General features: G+C 47.3%; 1 protein-coding gene across 2 annotated transcripts in view; it reads left to right on the top strand.

Moving 5' to 3' along the window:
• Positions 1–364: 364 nt before the first annotated feature.
• Positions 365–17,324, top strand: part of LOC143177882 (receptor-type guanylate cyclase Gyc76C) — a 53,467-nt gene continuing 36,507 nt past the window's right edge. The window contains exons 1-2 of one of the 2 annotated variants that reach the window (XM_076376147.1): positions 365–520; positions 10,654–10,773. The gene's annotated coding sequence lies outside the window, so the exon portion shown is untranslated. Of the gene's footprint in view, positions 521–10,653; positions 10,774–13,065; positions 13,095–17,324 lie in introns of those variants that run through there. The other variant, XM_076376148.1, reaches the window with a different exon arrangement.

Below are 17,324 nucleotides of genomic sequence, written 5' to 3'. Positions count from 1 at the left end.
CACTAGGACCCCTCGAAGTCATGTGTTCCGTCAGTGTATTGCGGCCTCTGCTCGCGTACGGTCGTTTACGAGGGTACAAGAATTGGCTGTCAGTGGCGCGTTCCCCGTGAAGTCGAGCCCGCGAATCGTGCTCCTCGGTCCGTTCGTCGCGCGTAGCCGAACAGAGTTGGTGGTGCTCGCGTTCTCTCGTGACACACGGAGTGCACGTACTCAGGAGTCACAGGGAGCGACAGGGGGCGACAGGGGGCGACAGGGACGTGGAGAAAACTTGGCGGCTAGAGAAGTGCGTCGTCTTCGCGCCAGTAAAGGCGTCCTTCCGCGTTCTCTGGTGAGCACGGGTCCCGAAGCGGCAGTGAGTGAGATTTGATTTCGAAGCAGTGCCCTGGGGAGGACGGAAGTAGCTGTTAAGTGAAGTTCCTCGACTTTTCGCGATCGGCCAGCCAAAGAGCCGCAGGGATGACGAGGTAGCCCCCCATCCGAGGGATTGGATTACCATGCTGGACACGGCCACGAGTCGCAGGTAACAGAGAACCGTGTGCGCCCCGTGTAAAGACTCCCCACCCGCCCCTCCCTCATCTTTCTTTGGTTTCCTCTGCTCTGCCTCCCTTTCCTCCGCACTCTCGCCGTCTCTCGCTCTCTCTGCGATTGTCTCTCTCCCGTCGAAGCGTCGTCGGTCGCCGCACCGCTCTCTCCGTCTCTCTCGCTCTATCTCCGCCGCGAGAGGGAGGGAGAGAGCCGGCGGGAATAGTTGTGCGGTACACACGAACGACTAGGGCTCTAGCGGGCGTTCGCTAGAGTAAACGATTGGATGAACGCCAGCTACGCCGAGGAAATTCCTCCGAGTTTTCTTTTCAACCAGATTTTCGCGCGGTGTCACTCGATTCCACCCCCATCGACCGTATCGCGAATGTTGCCTCTCTAGAACAGCTAAACTGCAAGGGACTTGCGTCAAATGTTGCAGGAATTATTCTGAGGCAGTCTTCTCGCTCGCATCTCTGATAAGACTAGAATAACTCGCACGTATCTCTTCCAAACGCGTCACTCGCTGTAACTTTGTCACTGATCCTTGAGTCTACATTGAGAAATTCTGAAAATCGTGGCTTTCGAGTTATGTCATTGTTGCGGCAAACGATGGCGTTCGCGATGGTGGAGGAGATCGCGCGAGCTTCCAGCTCCGCGGAAAGGTCGATTGTTCGGTGATAAGAAGGGCGCGTGTCGAATCTGTTGCGTACGCGGTCGCTTGTGGTTGTGAGAGGCAGACGGAGATAGCGCGGGCGCGAAAGCGGACGATACTGGGCGAGTAAAGTGCATTGCGGCGACGGCGATGCTCGAGCACGAATTTTCGTCGCGTGACACGCGCCTTGTGATGGAAATCTCGATTCGCTTTGTCACGCGCGACCGCGCGGACCATCCTGCCGTGTATTTCCGGAACAACGCGTGTGTTGACGTCTCTTCTGCGTCTTACGCTCGGGGAAATTGAAGCGTGAGGCGGTGATTGTGGTGGCCTGTCGAGGCTTTTTTGTTGGACGCTGTGTTTACAGTAGCTATATCGTGTAAAGAGGTGTTTGAGGAGTCTACGTGTATATAGCCATGGGGAATTGAAAGGTCGCAGTATGAACACAAATTTCATTGCTTGCATAAATTTCTATCGCGTCACTGATAGGGCCAATGGACATAAATAGGAATTAACCTGTAAGTTGAGTATTAGCGATGCGCGTGTAATAAACAAGGGAAAGTTATGGTGAACGTATATTCAATGGGGTTCGTGTCAAGAAAATTGTCTTTCGCAGACAGGTGTCTTGCTAGCTATTGCTTTAGCTGACAATCGCAGTTGTACTTTAGAAGATGAGACTTTAACGTTAAATATTTGCTCTACACACGAGGTGGCGTCAACAGGTAACCTTAATATTCTTTTATTAACAGAGTACGTACAAATAAGAATGAAAGCACTTAATCACTTTTCAACATACTCCCCACTACGCTCGATGCAGGTGTAATAACATATCATAACATAACATGTCTGTAGTAGAACCGTCTACTACGCGATTTCGACTTTTTATTATCATATTAGCACGTTCACCGCCATGGCGGTCGCGCTGGTGCTCGATACTTTGGACTTGCAATGTTTTTCTAAAACAAATTAGATACAGATATAATTAGAAGTTTATGCAAGATAATAGTAATAATTATGTAACATCCTTGTTTTCGATAACATAGATTTGCATAAATAGCCTATGAAAATTGCACAAAAATTTCTTGACTGTAAACATGTTAAAGTTAGCTTTTAACTACTGTGCGAAACTTCGTTGCGAACCTAGCGCTACACCTAGAGACCCTTTTTCACAGTCTTGGCAGCAGAAGATATTCAAAAATGGACTTTAAGAGTGAAAAAAAATTCGTCATAATAGAGCTTGGAATGCGTGAGCAGTCTTTCATATTATTTGCCGTCGGTAATCGGCGTATTTTCGTCGCTTGGCTCTGATACACGAATCTCTGACGTACAAGTGTAAACGAAACTGTGCTCGCGCGATCGCGACATGGATCCCGAGAAATTGCTAGAACGACGTCTGCTGTGTCGCGGTCCACTGTGTTCTAACTGTTAACAGTTTACTTAGCGAGTAGATAAGAGCACGCGGTTAGGAAAATTTCCATGGTAACTTTCCCTCTATCGAATGTTGGACCCATCGTAGCTTCGCGCTCGGTCATCGAACGCATACTTTCGCTCTTCTTCCGACCGCCATATTTGCTCTAGAGCTCTCCTCATTTCTGGAAAGGTCTAGAATCATCAAATTTTTTCGCTAGGTTGCACGTGGCACGTTTCCCTGTCACGAGTCAGCTGAGTCATCGCCAGGTACCCTGGAACGTGGACAAAATTTTGTTCAGGCTGTTATCTCTGTTTGATCTTCTAGTTAGACAAGATTGTGCGGGAGTTAAATGAAATGCAGAGTCATCGATAATTTGTTTCACAGTGGTCCTGTTCGAGGATCAAAAATAGATCTATCACCGACCTCCCTTCTCCATCGATAACTGCACCCATGGTTTTCTTGTCCAGTCAACCCCGTCAGGCGTACACGTGCAAACCGAGAAAATAAAAATCGCTCGAGTCGCGGAGCAAAGGTTGTCACGATAAATATTGTCCAGGAGAGACAGTCAGCGTTGGTCGTCGACCAAACAATAGCTTTTCATCGTGCGCCGTTCAAAAGCGGCTCGGTGGAACGACCGTACCAGCAGAGACGTTTAATGAACTTAATTATTTCGAACGTCGATGCTTAACCCTTTTGTTGACCGCTATACCACGCCGCTGTGTAGCAATATTGTTACACGCCAAACAGGTGGCCCTGGTAACGTCCCCTAGCCAGTTTAACGCGTGCCTAGATGCCATATAAGTCGAGCCTGAGCAGTCGTCAACGAAATTACGACATTCAGAGTACAATTAGGCCTTGGCTTTGAAATTTCAAGTATGTATGCATTTTCCACGCTTCGATCTCCTCGTCGTTACGCTCTATTAATGCGTGTCCATTTGGGGCCTCGTTCGAAGCGGTTTCTATATACGAATTAGTTTTTATCCTCGCCTGCAGATGGAACACGATCCCCGTCGCGAGTGGATTAAAAAAGAGAGCAGAAAAATAGGACGCGTGTCGCTGGAGACTGGACTGGAATGGAATCGAGTGGAAAAACAGAAGCTCGTAGCGGAGAGGAGGATTAAAGCGGAGGCTGGTAAAAACGCTATTTACAACTTTATTAAGGCAGGGCTCTTGAGATTCGAGTGACTCTGATCACGCGAAAACCGCGGGATCTGTCTGCTTCTTGACGCGACTGGTTTGGTTCGTTCGAGTTCGTGTAGATAGATTGTAGTGGTCGTTTCGGGAAACAGAGTTGGTTTGGGACCACGTCGCGACTGTTTTGCATAATTTCAGTTCAGGCTACACGCGCGTAAATTGCACCGCGATGGCAATAAATCTCGCGGGGAACCGCTACGTTTCGTTCCCATGGTTCCTAATGCGGACGACAGAGGCGCTGCGAGGCGCGTGATCTACGATACATCTAATAGCAATTAATGCGACCAATTTAATATAATTGCACCACGGCGCGTAGTTTACGACGACCATACAACTTTGTTTATTTTCCCTCGGCCGCCTCGTGCGTCACCCGAGATTTATGCTTGCGAACCTCCTTATTAATCCACGGGAGCCGATTTTCGCAAAACGAGCAGGAGAGATCGATCTGCCTTGGGAGATCGATTAGCCAGAGGATTGAAGGTAATCCTCATCTCTCGAGCGAAATCGAAGGAAAGAATATCTGATGTAAGGCTCTCTATTCTTAATGCGACGCGAAATACACGTGCCTTCCGATTAATCAGTCAAGTATTCCCGTGCTTAATGGACGTAATTAGCTCTACATGCTTCGCGCGAGCACTGAAATTGCACGATTGACCTGTGCTATGGCCCGTTCCTGGAGTAATTAATGAAACGTTGGATGATCTAAGCTATCATGATTGCACGCTTTCTTGCGAACTTAACGTGGAATGTGTATTCTCTCTTTCTGGTATCGTTGGGTGTGATTGGTGCTTTCGGGGAGAATTCGCGGAGAATTCGCGGATTTTCAATTAGCCTTCGATAAGGGTTGGTTGAGCATATATGTCAGTCGAGGGTTAATTCGTGTACGCAATACCGCGGAACGACGTAAATCGAAGTGTATCGACAACGAAACCGACGAGTGTCGAACGCGACGCAGAAATAGAATTTTATCATTATCAAACGACGTCGTGGCGCGTTATGCAACACTATACTCACTTAATATTCACACGTTTCGTTTACATTGGCTCTGTCGCGTAGGTATGTAATCCACGAGCGGACGTGTTCGCTTCGAACACAATTTTGCCGTCGTACTTATACTTTGCTCCATTTCCCGATTCGTCAAATTATGTGTCGCTCTTGAAGTCCCGGAGAGAAGGGGGAACAGCGTTGGAGGAAAAATTTTGTATGATCAAAAGCTTACGACATTTAAAAAAAGAAATCAATTGATGTCGAAAAATGTCTCTCTTATAACAGAGTCAGTCGCTCGAGAGTAGCATTTTCGAGCGAAAATTGCTTTAATGCTGTTCTCCCGTACCCGTAATTAAGTCGTTACACGCGGAACACGCAGAAGAATGCAACGCCAGAAGAGGGGCGGAAATAGGGGGGGTATTGTCGGAAAATAACACAGAAAATTCACGGGGAGATTAATAAAGATCCTCAGTCCCGCGAGCACTGCAACATTTTCAATGTCCTAACGACTCGGCGCAGCCTCTTTAATTTTCGGCTCGGTGGCTCGCGTGATCCGAGGAATATCAAAGTGCTGCTGTGCTGAGCGTGGCAAGGGTGGTTGAGTAATAACTAACGAGTAATGCCCCGACATAAGTAAGCATTAAGTAACGAGTGGCACTCACACGTGCACACGAAGTGGCCACGACGGTGCACACTTCACTTGTGCGCGAGATTACGACCACGGTTGTCTCGGTTGATCATGATGTTCCTTTCATTCAGGCCCCGATTAACGATCTGCAGATGTATTTAACGAGTCTAAAAGCGGCACTGTGGTTTACCGAGCGGCTCTTCTGAGTTACGGCTCTCGACGCAGTTCTTCGTTGACGAGGTCGAAATCGTAACTCATTTCATCGATACCACTCTTTACTTCTTAATCGACTCGATATCTTCTAATTACCCAAAGAATGAAATTTAAAAGAATTCAAGACCTAGCTAAAGTACAGTGGCATCAAAAATTCGATTTTTTATCCTCACCAGTATTCACCGAAGCTCAGTTGAAATTTCAAATTTTCCCGCCAAGTCCATCCGCGCCATGGAGCTTTAAACGCGCGTCGGGCTTTGTTCCGAGAAAAAAGGGCCGTCCCTCCGATGGTCAGGGGGAGAGAAGAGACAAAGGCAAAGTGGGAAGATCGGCGGTATCGGCGGCGATCGCCTTGCTAGCCTGGAAATCCAGTTACTCCGGCAGAGGCCTCGAGACAATGCGCGCAGAGAGCAACCTCGTGCAATGCCGCCTCGGGAGAGCTGGTTGGGTGAGCGCGACGAAAATAACTCCGGCAGGAGAATATTACGGCACTTTGCAATGAGGAGAGACCAATGAAAAGAGAAGATCGGCCCACGCGGCCTGGCGTGCGACGAAGAGAGGCGAAGAAGCGGTGCGACGGAGAGAGCGATCGACCGAGCAACAGAGAAAGAGAAAAGGTGGAAGGAAGACGGAGAAAGAGAGATACTGTCGGAGAAAAAGAAGAGAAAGAGGGAGAGAGGGGGGGATGATAGAAAGAGAGGAGGGGAAGATCGGGAGACAGAGAGCGGAGGATCGAGCCATGTGTGTGTGTTGGTGCATACGCGATAAGGAGCGAGGATAAGGACGGGAGGGACGGGGATGAAAGGGGGGATGAAAGGGGGGACGACAGAGAGGAGAGAGATCGTCGCACGAATCGACTCATAGCGAACCATTCGAAACGAGCGACCGACGGTCGTCTTCTTTTGGTCCGTGACGCGATTGGCCAATGACTGGTTCTCGGCACTGGGCAATGTGCACCGCGTGCAGGCTCCCCCGCCTCCCCCTCTCCGTCCCCCATGCCGCTCAAGTGCACTCGCGACGGTGTACAGTGCACTTCATTGACGGCCGCAAAACTGGTCCACCGAGCGCGGTATAAAACTCCGTTAGAACCAGTTCCATGCGAAACCGGGCCTAACCCCTCGGGCCCTGGCCAGAAGCCGCGACAGGGGTCTTTCATTGCCTGTCCAGGGACAGAGTTTAGGGAAACTGGGGAAAGACTCACCCCTCTGCTTCCTGCCTCGCGAAAGGGGAAACGGTGCGAAGGGAATCGGGAGGCAGTTCGGTGGAAAGGATCTATTAATTCTCTCTTTTGACAGGCGAAAAGTGGAGATCAAAGGTCCTCTAATTGGCGGCTCCCAAATTGCCAGCGGCGTGTCTGACACACCGGAGATCGCTTTCAGAAACGTCGCGACGCCTGGGATTTTTGTGACGAAAAATTCGAGTCACTTCGAACATGTTTCGAAGCTTAGAGCTCTTAAAAATCTTTTAATAGTCTTGGAATTTTTTGCAGATTCTGCAGGTCTTGAGAATTGAGTAATAATTCAGTATTTTAGAATTCAATATCTGTACAATTTCGAATCGCTTCGAAGTCCCATCGCTAGCCTCGGACGTGGCCCACCGAATCTAAACGAAGAGTTTCGGGTGAAACGGAGTATGTTAATGGAAGAAAGTTTCCATAGGTGGTTCTGCGTTAAGTAACGTTATGGTATTGATAGGTAAAATATTTATTCGTCGCGTTAAGATGCCAGGAGATAAATCGGTGCGAGTCGGCGAAACGGTTCGAGGATGGGAAGTGGGGCCCTCGAAAGGCCCCATTCATATTAGGCGCTCTCGGGTTTATGGTGGTCCAGAGTGGCGGGCCCAGTGTCTACCGAGGCGCAGGTTGTAAAATACTTTTCGGTGGGCTGTGGTCCTTTTTCACCCTGTTACATCTTAATCGCTGCCTGTGTGGGACGGGATGATTCGCGATCGAGCGCACACACTTTCCTTCCCTTTCACGTACGGCCGATGCAAGTTGCACGAATACCGGGAAATCCTGGCCGCTGCCAGCATGTCTGCCAGTGCACCAGCGGAATCCGAACGTTCACGGAATCGTCCGAGCGATTCCGATTCCGAGTTTGCTAGACACGACCGCGCGAGGCCAGTCCCATAAAACCGTAAACGTCGATTACGCAATGATGTAATATAATAATGGATATTGTCCCGGCAATGGGAGATTCCGACAGATAGAGTTTCTTATTGCCTCGCTGGAACACGGTCATAATTGATACTTACTGGGGACGTACGCGCTCTTTGATTTCGAGGCATTTTTTATTCTTCTTTTTCAAATTGGCGCTAAGAGCTCGTGCTCGCGCAGGGTGTACTTTGGTTTCCTTGGGGTCCAATTAGAAGGGTTCCAAAAATGTTATTTTTAGCTTTGAAACTTGGGAATTGAGAAATTGTAGTAAAAGTATCGTGGTATCCATAGCAAGATCTTGTAATTTTCAGAAATTAGTAATAGATATTGAATATCAGAATTGTCAGACTTAGAAACCGAGTTCTCAATACGATTCAGTGATCTTAAAATCTCGAGGCTTCAGTAGTCTAGGAAACAATTGCTCATGGAATGTAAGATCCCATAATCCGCAAAGATGCTTGAAAGTTTAGACTTCCAAGTTTTCCACAATTTTCGCATCCTGCTCTGTTGAAAGGCCGCAGTGTCGTTCTATCATTCGCGTCGGTTATTCAAGAAGCAAAAACGTAACCGATACGAGAGGCTCGCGGTTTGTCCAGATCTCATAAAGATATGCTTATTCATCCTAATGGTGGGTTGTCGACATGGACACGCCTCTATCAAAGCTGTCGGTATCCACAAAGAAGCCTCCTCGAGATTTTCTTTCCGTTCCCACCATTCTGCGAGTCGATTCCCCCTTCGTCCACTAAGCGAAGGGGATACGTTCGATATTTCACGAGAGCCGGTCTACCTGCCTCGTTCACCGATTTCGATCGATGCTCCTCGTCGTTACGCCACGTTCACGGTGTTAAAACAAACACGCGGTCGGAAGAAATGGCTCGAGAAGGAGAAAAAAGGAGGTCGAGGGAGGACGGTGGGAGATCATGAACGAGGAGGAAATAGCAGTGGTAGGAGGGAAGGGGGGGGCAAAAAAGAGAAAAACGCTGACGGAAAAAAGGAAGAGGAAGAGGCGAGGAAGAAAAGTGGCCAACCGGCTGGCCGCAACGAACTTGAAGTAAACCAAACCTACCGGTCCTACCGCTCGCGCTACCACTACCACCTACCGAACTATTACCTACAGCAGGTCTATATCTGGACTCTGCCTCGTCCCTCTTATCCCGATGCACCGCCGTGTGTGCCGGAATCGTGAAATCACCTACGTTCCCCGCCTCGCTGGGCTATGTGGGTGTTCCTCGACTCGCCGCGCGTCGCAATTCGATTCCCTTCAGGGTCCGAACCGCGACTCCTCTTCCTTTGGGAGGTCCCTTCCGGCTTTCCTGCACATTAGGGACAGTGAAATGCTCGGGGGGCACTATTCATGAGATTGGGCACCTCTGATGACGGTGGGAGCTCGTGGGAATTTAGTTTTTAAGGGTGGTTTTGTCTTGCTGTGAAAATTCACCGTGAAATCAACCTTTTTATTCACAAGTATATAGAATTATAGATATCTATAGCATGTTAGAATCAGTTCTCAATTACTTTGGTTATTAGTGAACCGATCCGAATTTTTATTTATTACTTTTTTGAAGTAGTAGATTTTTAAATAAGCCCCTAAGTGTTACTCGAGATCCTATTATCTCCGTATAGAAAGAAAAATCGGATCGATGCGCTAATACCGAAAGCAAACGGTGACAAGTGTCGCGAACCAATTGTAGTAAATTTTCTGCGCAAAGCACGTGGAAAGTGGTGACTCGAATCAAAGATCCATCGGTTCGAGCTTTTTCTCAGGGCCGCTTGCTCGTGTCGACTCAGCTGCCGGTTACCAATGTAATTAATACGCGATCCCTCATTGGCGGCGTTACGTAAACCGTGGACTACGAAAGAGGAAAAATGGAATGGAAACGAGACGGGAAGGAGTCGTTGGCGGGCGTTGCTCGCGCGGTCCGATAGATCGATTAAAATTGTCGAGCGTCAGCGGAAGGTGACATAATACGGTCGGCGTACGGGCCCCGATTAGAAATCCGCGTGTGCCGCCTTAATCGACGCGATTACGTTTACGAGTAACGCGTCAGCGCGAGCGTTCTCGGTAAACGAGCCCGACACGCGCCGGCAGGTGCGCGTTTACGCGCGGAACATTGGCGGAACTACGATTACGTGGTCTGCCGCGGCGAGGAACTCGAGGGTCGATACGCGACGAACTTTTTCTGACCGATGTGTTGTGGTTCGAGGCGATGGGCGGAGAGCTAATCCTCTTAGGACACGTAACCGATCATTCCTGCGCGTTCGGAGCACCGACGATGCCCCACGAGCCATTCAGTCGGAATTCGTCCTTGTTTTGGGACGTTCCTGCGGTTCAAGAGATCTCAGTCGGCGAATATCTGTGGGAGATACGAGTTACACGATAGTAATTGTTGTGGTAATGAGTGTGTTCATTCATTGCGAATACTTGTTGATATCTGGGGGATCACCGTATCAATGGCCTTGTGTGTTGTTTTTGTGCGGTGCTCTGCGTTGATCGTATACTACTTGTTTTGATACACTGCATTATTGAGGATACTCTAGGAAGCTTTCACGAGCCTTTGTATAAGAGGAACTAGTAGCCTGTAATTTCTTAACGTGGCTGTGCCTTGCAAGTATGGAGTATCTAACTTTCTTTATTCTTCTTTAAGTTTATAGGGACTGATAACAAGTTTTTTATCTCATATTGGTAACACATTTATTTTGGAGTACCTATGTATCTCTATACGCTGTAGAACTTATGTAGATATTCCACAGTTGACTTTTATAAAATAGTACTTTTTCTATTTGCTTATCTTTCAAACTTTCTTTTGTCTGTACCCACTTACGAGGTACAGCCAGTTTATACCTACATTTTGTCCAGACACTAAAACACATCTTTTGATGCCCTGTTTCAGGTGGCTGTTAGAAGTTCAGGCTGAAACCGCGGAGAGCACAAACTGGCAGCAGCATGCTCGAGATATAGCGTCCAAGCATCGACAATCTTCTCCGTGAAGTCACTCTGCCATGTTGCTTAGGTGAGATTAAACAGTTTTTCCCCTGAGCGAGCGAGGCTGTGTAAATGACCTCGGCAAACGAGACGATTAACAGTAGCCAGTCATCATTATCGTAGTAACACGCACGAAGTTACGGTCGCTGTTTCTGTCTGTCTCCCTCGTATCTGAAAACTCGTGGTAACATGCCGACGAAAAGGGTATTAGTCCGCTTGGATCGTTGCAATTCCAGAGAAGCCGCGCGATTTAATGCCGCGAGGAACGACAACCGCGGCAGATATTCTAAATACGTGTTATCGTTTGTTGGTGTACTATTTTAACGCGTTATCGCGGTCCACATCCGCCATGGGACCACAAACACGCCCGTTTGCTCTCTGTTGCATCTCGATGCACTTTTCAATGCAACCACTTGTGTCTGCATCGCACTAGGACACTGATACACGCGAGACGAGCGATATTTAAATGCAAACAGCTGAGTCTTAGGAACCACTGGTTATCCCCACATTTCTCTTGATTTAAAGTTAGTACTCCTACTAAAGATTAAGATTTTTCGAATTTCAATCTTTAAAGATTGGATCAATTTCACAATGACATGTTTCAAAGACTTTCAATTAATCGTAAGAACCAGGAAACCTACTTCCCCTTTAACTTTGACTTTCAACTAAGACAGCTCACGTGGCATGGAACGTGTTAAAATAACCGAATGTTAGTCGCGTGGTGCCTGCTAACCAGAAAGTTCGACCAACCACTGACGCTCTGCCAACAGAGTCAAGCTCCATCATGTGTGGGTGTACGTGAAATTATCCACTTGAAAAGTGAAATTCGAATATTTATCGCCTCATGCATAGATTTCCCTCTAATACTCGCTAAAGAAATGGACATTGTCTGATACGATAGAAGCAAGGAAAGGCCACTTTCCTTGCTGCAGTGTTTCCCTTGCAACAAACCATTATTCGACGCGTTAAAAACGCATTCGCGAAACCGCGCGTATAAACGTGTGTCTTCGCGCGATCACCACAAATGACCCTGTGTAACTTGGTGCTGCGAGGCAAGAAGGGCTCGCAGGCGATAAAACCAGTCACGAACATTGTATGCAGGGAAAACATACGACAGCTACTTCTGCGGAATTCTGGCGTGCGCCGATGTACGCGCGTGCACGTGCACAGCCCTCCGCAAATCGTTCGAGCCTGTGTGGATGCATTATACGGAAGCGTGGAACAATGCAATACCATTCATGGTAAAAGAAGAAGCGGCTGGATCAGACGTAGGTTAGATCCTACAGGACCGTTCAGGCTATGCGAATCCTTATCTGTTGGATCGGTGATTTTAGAGAAATCGTTTGAGCCCATTCTGGAGTCCAATAGAAAAGATCTGGGTTAAGAATTGGGTGTGTGGAGTTTCTGAAATGAGGGTTGAGAAATAGAATTTCGAAATGAAGAAAGAATACTATCTACTGTAGAATTATCGTCATTAGAATCGTAGGATTTCTAAAAATCTCGGAATTTGGAACAGGTCAATTAATGCTGCTCCATTTGCCTATCAAATGTCTTCCGGCGATAATTCTGGGCGCGCCTTATGAAATCACTCAAACCATCCATTTTCGCGTTTCATTCCCGTCATAAAGCAATCAGATCCCCTCGCTGATAGATGCTATCATCCTGTTTTCCAGATTAGTAGGTTTCCAGGCAACAATTACAGCCAGCAAGGGGGGTGAAGGAGATGGCGTTAACCCGATGAAATCGCGAGTATATCTCAGACGTGGGGATTTATAGAAACGTTTGCTTGTAATTACGCTCTCGCGAGAGCGGGTCGATGCGGAATTCGCAGGATTATAGCAATCGATTGAGCCGGCACGCGCTCTGGCAAAGATACGTCCGCGTTTGATCGTTGATTTACAACGTCGTTGAGTAATTATTTAGTGAAACGGTCAGGCTCGATTTCCCCGCGAGGACGTTAAAACCGCGCTCCTTGGCCGCCCCGCCGATTTTCTATTACCGTCGCGCGGGCTCGACGCGATGTGAAATATCACGCTCGTAGGCCGCGAGGAAACTGCGAAATCGTGTGTTTGCTCGCCTCGGTAGTAATAACATTGCGGTCTACGGTCTGGAAGAGGGAAATAGTCGGGCGTGTTATTGAGTTACACGCCGATCGCGGTAACGCGATACACTGCATCGGTACGAGGAACAGTAGTTAGAGATCTCTGCGGGGGAAAAATCCAGTGGCGGTGAAAACGGCATTGGAGAGCAACATGCACGCGGATGATGAAGTTGCCCGCGGCCCACGATCGCCTTCCATTATTCGAACGAACCGCCACGCGAAAACTCGACGATACTGTCTCGATTAAGGTAAATGTCTCAATATGGACGATTGAGATTTCGAATGTTCCAGGGAGTGGGCAACCAAAAAATGTAGTTTTATGTTGGGATTTAAATTTAAAATTAAATAAAATTAATATTAGTGTCGATGATATCGGGATATGGTCAGCTATTGGGACATTTAGTACCTTATAATCTGACTGTTTTTCCTGGAGATTCGGATATGATGTGGTATTGTGTTGTAATATAGGTATGAGACACATTTAGGAAATCTGAGTCACTTCAGGGGAAGTCATATGTGGTGTGCGTGAAAGTGCTTGCTTGCCTTCTCTTTTTGGTGGAAGTGATTCATTGTAAATTGACGGTACTATTCACAATACGCGTGCCACACCTCTACCGTTAATTTCACTCTCAGCAGAGTTTTCACGAAATCTCCACTTTCACCTGTGCCGTGAAAACGTGCGCCTATTAGAAAATGGAGAGGAAAACGGAAGCCAGAAAAAATGGGAATACAGATTCTGAGAATTTATAGCTAGAGTTTTCCCTCGATTATGGTAGAAATAAAACTTCTCTTCACTTGTCACACGTAATAGTAAAGGAAATCGAGGGGCTCCAATTTCCCTCCACAATCCAAGAACCAATAGCTCATTTCCAAACAGCACACGCACCTTAAGCTCGATCAAGTCCTCGTAAAACAGATCGATTAAGAATCCATAGAAGACTACATCCAGGAAACTCTATTGTCATTCCTCCCAGCAGAACATCGTTCCACAGGTGCCTCTGGCACGAGAAAATCCTAGAACCCTCGCTATCGGTCTCTATTAATAGCTCCCTGATTTTCCAGACTATCGCAAGAGCGATGTCATGCAGCGTGCTATCGCGCTGGCTGTCAATCAGCTTCGCCTCACGATTCACCAGGCGATTGCTCGCCACGCGATCGAATCGTCAGCAATTAATCACGCTAAAAGTATTCAGAACGATGGCATCACCCTAGCGACCACTCGCTATCTTTTCGATTATGCTCTCGTTGTCTCTTCACTCCAGCAGTCACGTTTCAATTTTATCGCAACGCTCCTCGTTCGTCTCATAATCGAAATCTAAACTTTCGTGGACTTCAGTAAATTCCTGGGCTCTCATCAGGGAAGCATCGACTCGCTCTGCAATGCTTGTTTTCGCTGGCGATTCGTAATAACAGATTGGCGTTATGCGCGTATAAACGTCGTTACTTCGCCTAGACGGTGAGTAATTCCCAGTCGCGTTGATTCGAGGCAATTACGACGCGCAGCTTTGGACCCGCGCCAAGCGTTCTCGACTCGGGGATCCGCGGAACATCCGTCGTCTGCAAGTGGGTCGCGCGATATCTCGGTGAAATGAAGAAAACACGGGGACCAACGGTCGAATGGCCATTTGCCAACTATTTCGCTGCGGCGCGAATGTTTATGCTCGCGTTTTTCCCCCTCTGCCTCTGCAAAACGCTGATTTCCATCTGCTCGAACGAGTCGTCGTTACATTTATAACGATTCGATTTGGTCCGTGACTCAGAGCGCAGCGGCTATAAACGAGGAGAGAAGCGTTTGGAAATCGACTGGAGAAAGATAAACCGAAAATTGGAGACTGTTCGCCATATGGGCTCGCTATTCGCTGGTATTAACGCTGCTCTATATGCCCGAAGCCTCGTATTTAGACGCGATTTCCTGCAAAGTTATGAGCGTTTTATAGCCACCTTTAGTGTTTACACACACGATAGAAATAGTGTCTCGGTAGTTGATTCCAAAAATCATAAGCCAGTACCAAATATACAGCCTCATATTTAGCCCCTGCTCTCACCAAAGATTCTGAAACGGAACCAAAGGCAGCAGGAGATATAAATCACCGAGAAGGTCGGGACCTTCGTCTCAAAAACGCGCGAACACTGTTTCTTCTTGATTTCTAAAACCAACCTCGACGGTTTTTCCTCCCAGGTAACTGCATGCAAACCAGTAGGCTACTCAATTGCCTCGAAACGAGCGACACGGTCGTTGCAATCAGTCCAGAAGTTTGTCGGCGATGGAGATTAGAACAGCGATATACGGTGTTTAAGACGCTGCAACGTCTCACGATGATCACAGATAGTATCTGACGGATTCTGGCGCGTTCGGCACTCCCATAAAAATTTGCCAGCCTGAAAAACGGCCGATCAACTTTGTGGAGATCGGGCGTGCTAGACTTAACGAGCTTGTTAAAACGATCGGCTGTTCGATTACAGCAAATGTATCGCGACAGTGTAACAGGAATCTGGCGGCGTCGTGCTCGTCGTGTTTCTGCTACCTGTGCATCCTGAGATTGGAGTACAGGGCCGCAGCGTTCGCATAATTTATAAGCTCTGCCATTTGCAACTCGCGTTGCGAGCGGACACCACGCTGGTACCGTTACTTACGTTCGGGCTTCAATTTTCTAGGGAGACGAATCGTTTATTCTGATGAGCCTGTCACCGTCACGATACCAGCCATTTCTTCCGAGTCACCTTGCATGTAAAAATAGAGACGGTTATTTTTAGCGCTAATTAAAGTCCATTGAAAAAGAAGCGTGCACGTGGCAGCGGCGTGCATGAAATTCACGTAACACTCGCGCCACGTTCCGTGAGCTTTCCGGCCGATTTATTGACGCAGCATTTTTGCACGCGATCGCTCGATGAAATATGATGCTGGAGTATACCGTGTTTTAGAGGCAGATGGATCGAGTTGTGGAACGTACTGCCTCAAAAATTCATTCGTTGCAACAATTCAGTGTTGGAGTAGTCATGGAAGTCGCATCTTCAAATTTTCAAATATTCAAATTTTCAAATATTCAAATATTTAAATTTTCAAATATTCAAATATTCAAATTTTCAAATATTCAAATATTCAAATTTTCAAATCTTCCAACATTCAAATATTTAAATCCGATAAAACAAGCATAAATTCCATCTCTCAGCTCTCCCATTGACAAACTTTCCCCTCTGAAGAATACAGAGCTCAGCTCATTTGCACGTAATAGCAACCGCGAGCATTTCCAACACTGAAACCGAGGAATTATCGGTCTCCAGTGCAAGACAATGCGAGCACCTCGAATTTGCATAACACCTTCTCATTATTGCACCGCGAATGCGTTTTGAGAGAGATCCTCCGATCCTTCCCTTGATTAATTCATCTGACACGAGCAGAAATGAGACGATTTATCGATGCAATCTCGACATCACGCAACAATGTAGGAAACTTGCTACATTTTTGCAGTGTGAACTTGCTTCTTGACACGCAATCCCGATTAATTTATTTCACAATCTTCCTGTAATATGTTGCATCCTCAAGCGACGCGGCGCGCCGCGGCACGGCGTCTTTTTCGTCGTTCGCGGTTGCATAATTAATCGAGAGAAACGAATAAATTTATAGGCCGCGGGGAGACGTAGTAATTAGGGGTCTTGTTGTTTCCCCTGGACTCGGTCTTTTTTTCCCCCTGGCCTCTCGTGCAAGATCGCCGCTGCGGTTTCTGATTTGCGCGCGCGCCCCTCTTATGTAAATGCCTGACTATTAATGTTCGTATTTAATCGAACAGACGCGCGTCCTTTATTTGTCGGCGTTATCGCTCGAGCGCGCTTGATCGAGACGGATTGGATAGTGATTAGAAGGGCGGAATGAACGTTTTCATTTTTCGTCGCGGGACCTCGTATCATTTGAAACTAGACTCGCTTCGGATCGGTTGCAGAACGTATCGAGGGAGTGTCCTGGCGCGAAAGTGGACATTAGTTCAAGCTGGACAAATTAACGCGCAAAGGAGAGTCGTCAATTAGTGTCAACGACGAAATGACGCTAACTTGGGGTATTAATATTCATGGTGCTACCAAGCACTAATTAAACTGACGGGTAACAGGGCAAAGTCGCGAGATTCCCGCAATTTACACCTGCCAGCTGGAGCATAATAGATACACGCGTACGGTGCACGCTGTCTGCCACGTGCTCCGATTGGAAACAACCAAACCTCTTCATCAGAAATAAGTGGTTCTTCGTGGAAAAGACGCAGTAGATCAATTACAATTACGGAAAACTGATTAACGAATGATTTCTGTTTTTATTTCAAGCATAAATTATTAAAAAATCAGCTACTAGATTTCTCAAAGACACATTTTTCTGATAAACTGAATATAGAATAAAAGCAGGTTAGTAGCGAGGCGTAGATTTGAATCACAGTATACTCCAGGTGTAATAGTCGCGCTTAGGCTACCGTTCGCGTGGATTTTTAAAATAA

The sequence above is a fragment of the Calliopsis andreniformis genome, chromosome 4 (genome assembly GCF_051401765.1).
Source record: "Calliopsis andreniformis isolate RMS-2024a chromosome 4, iyCalAndr_principal, whole genome shotgun sequence".
In the NCBI taxonomy this organism is placed as follows: Eukaryota; Metazoa; Arthropoda; class Insecta; order Hymenoptera; family Andrenidae; genus Calliopsis; species Calliopsis andreniformis.
The sequence above is the reverse complement of the archived record's forward strand: the minus strand, read 5'-3'. Positions and strand labels throughout refer to the sequence as shown.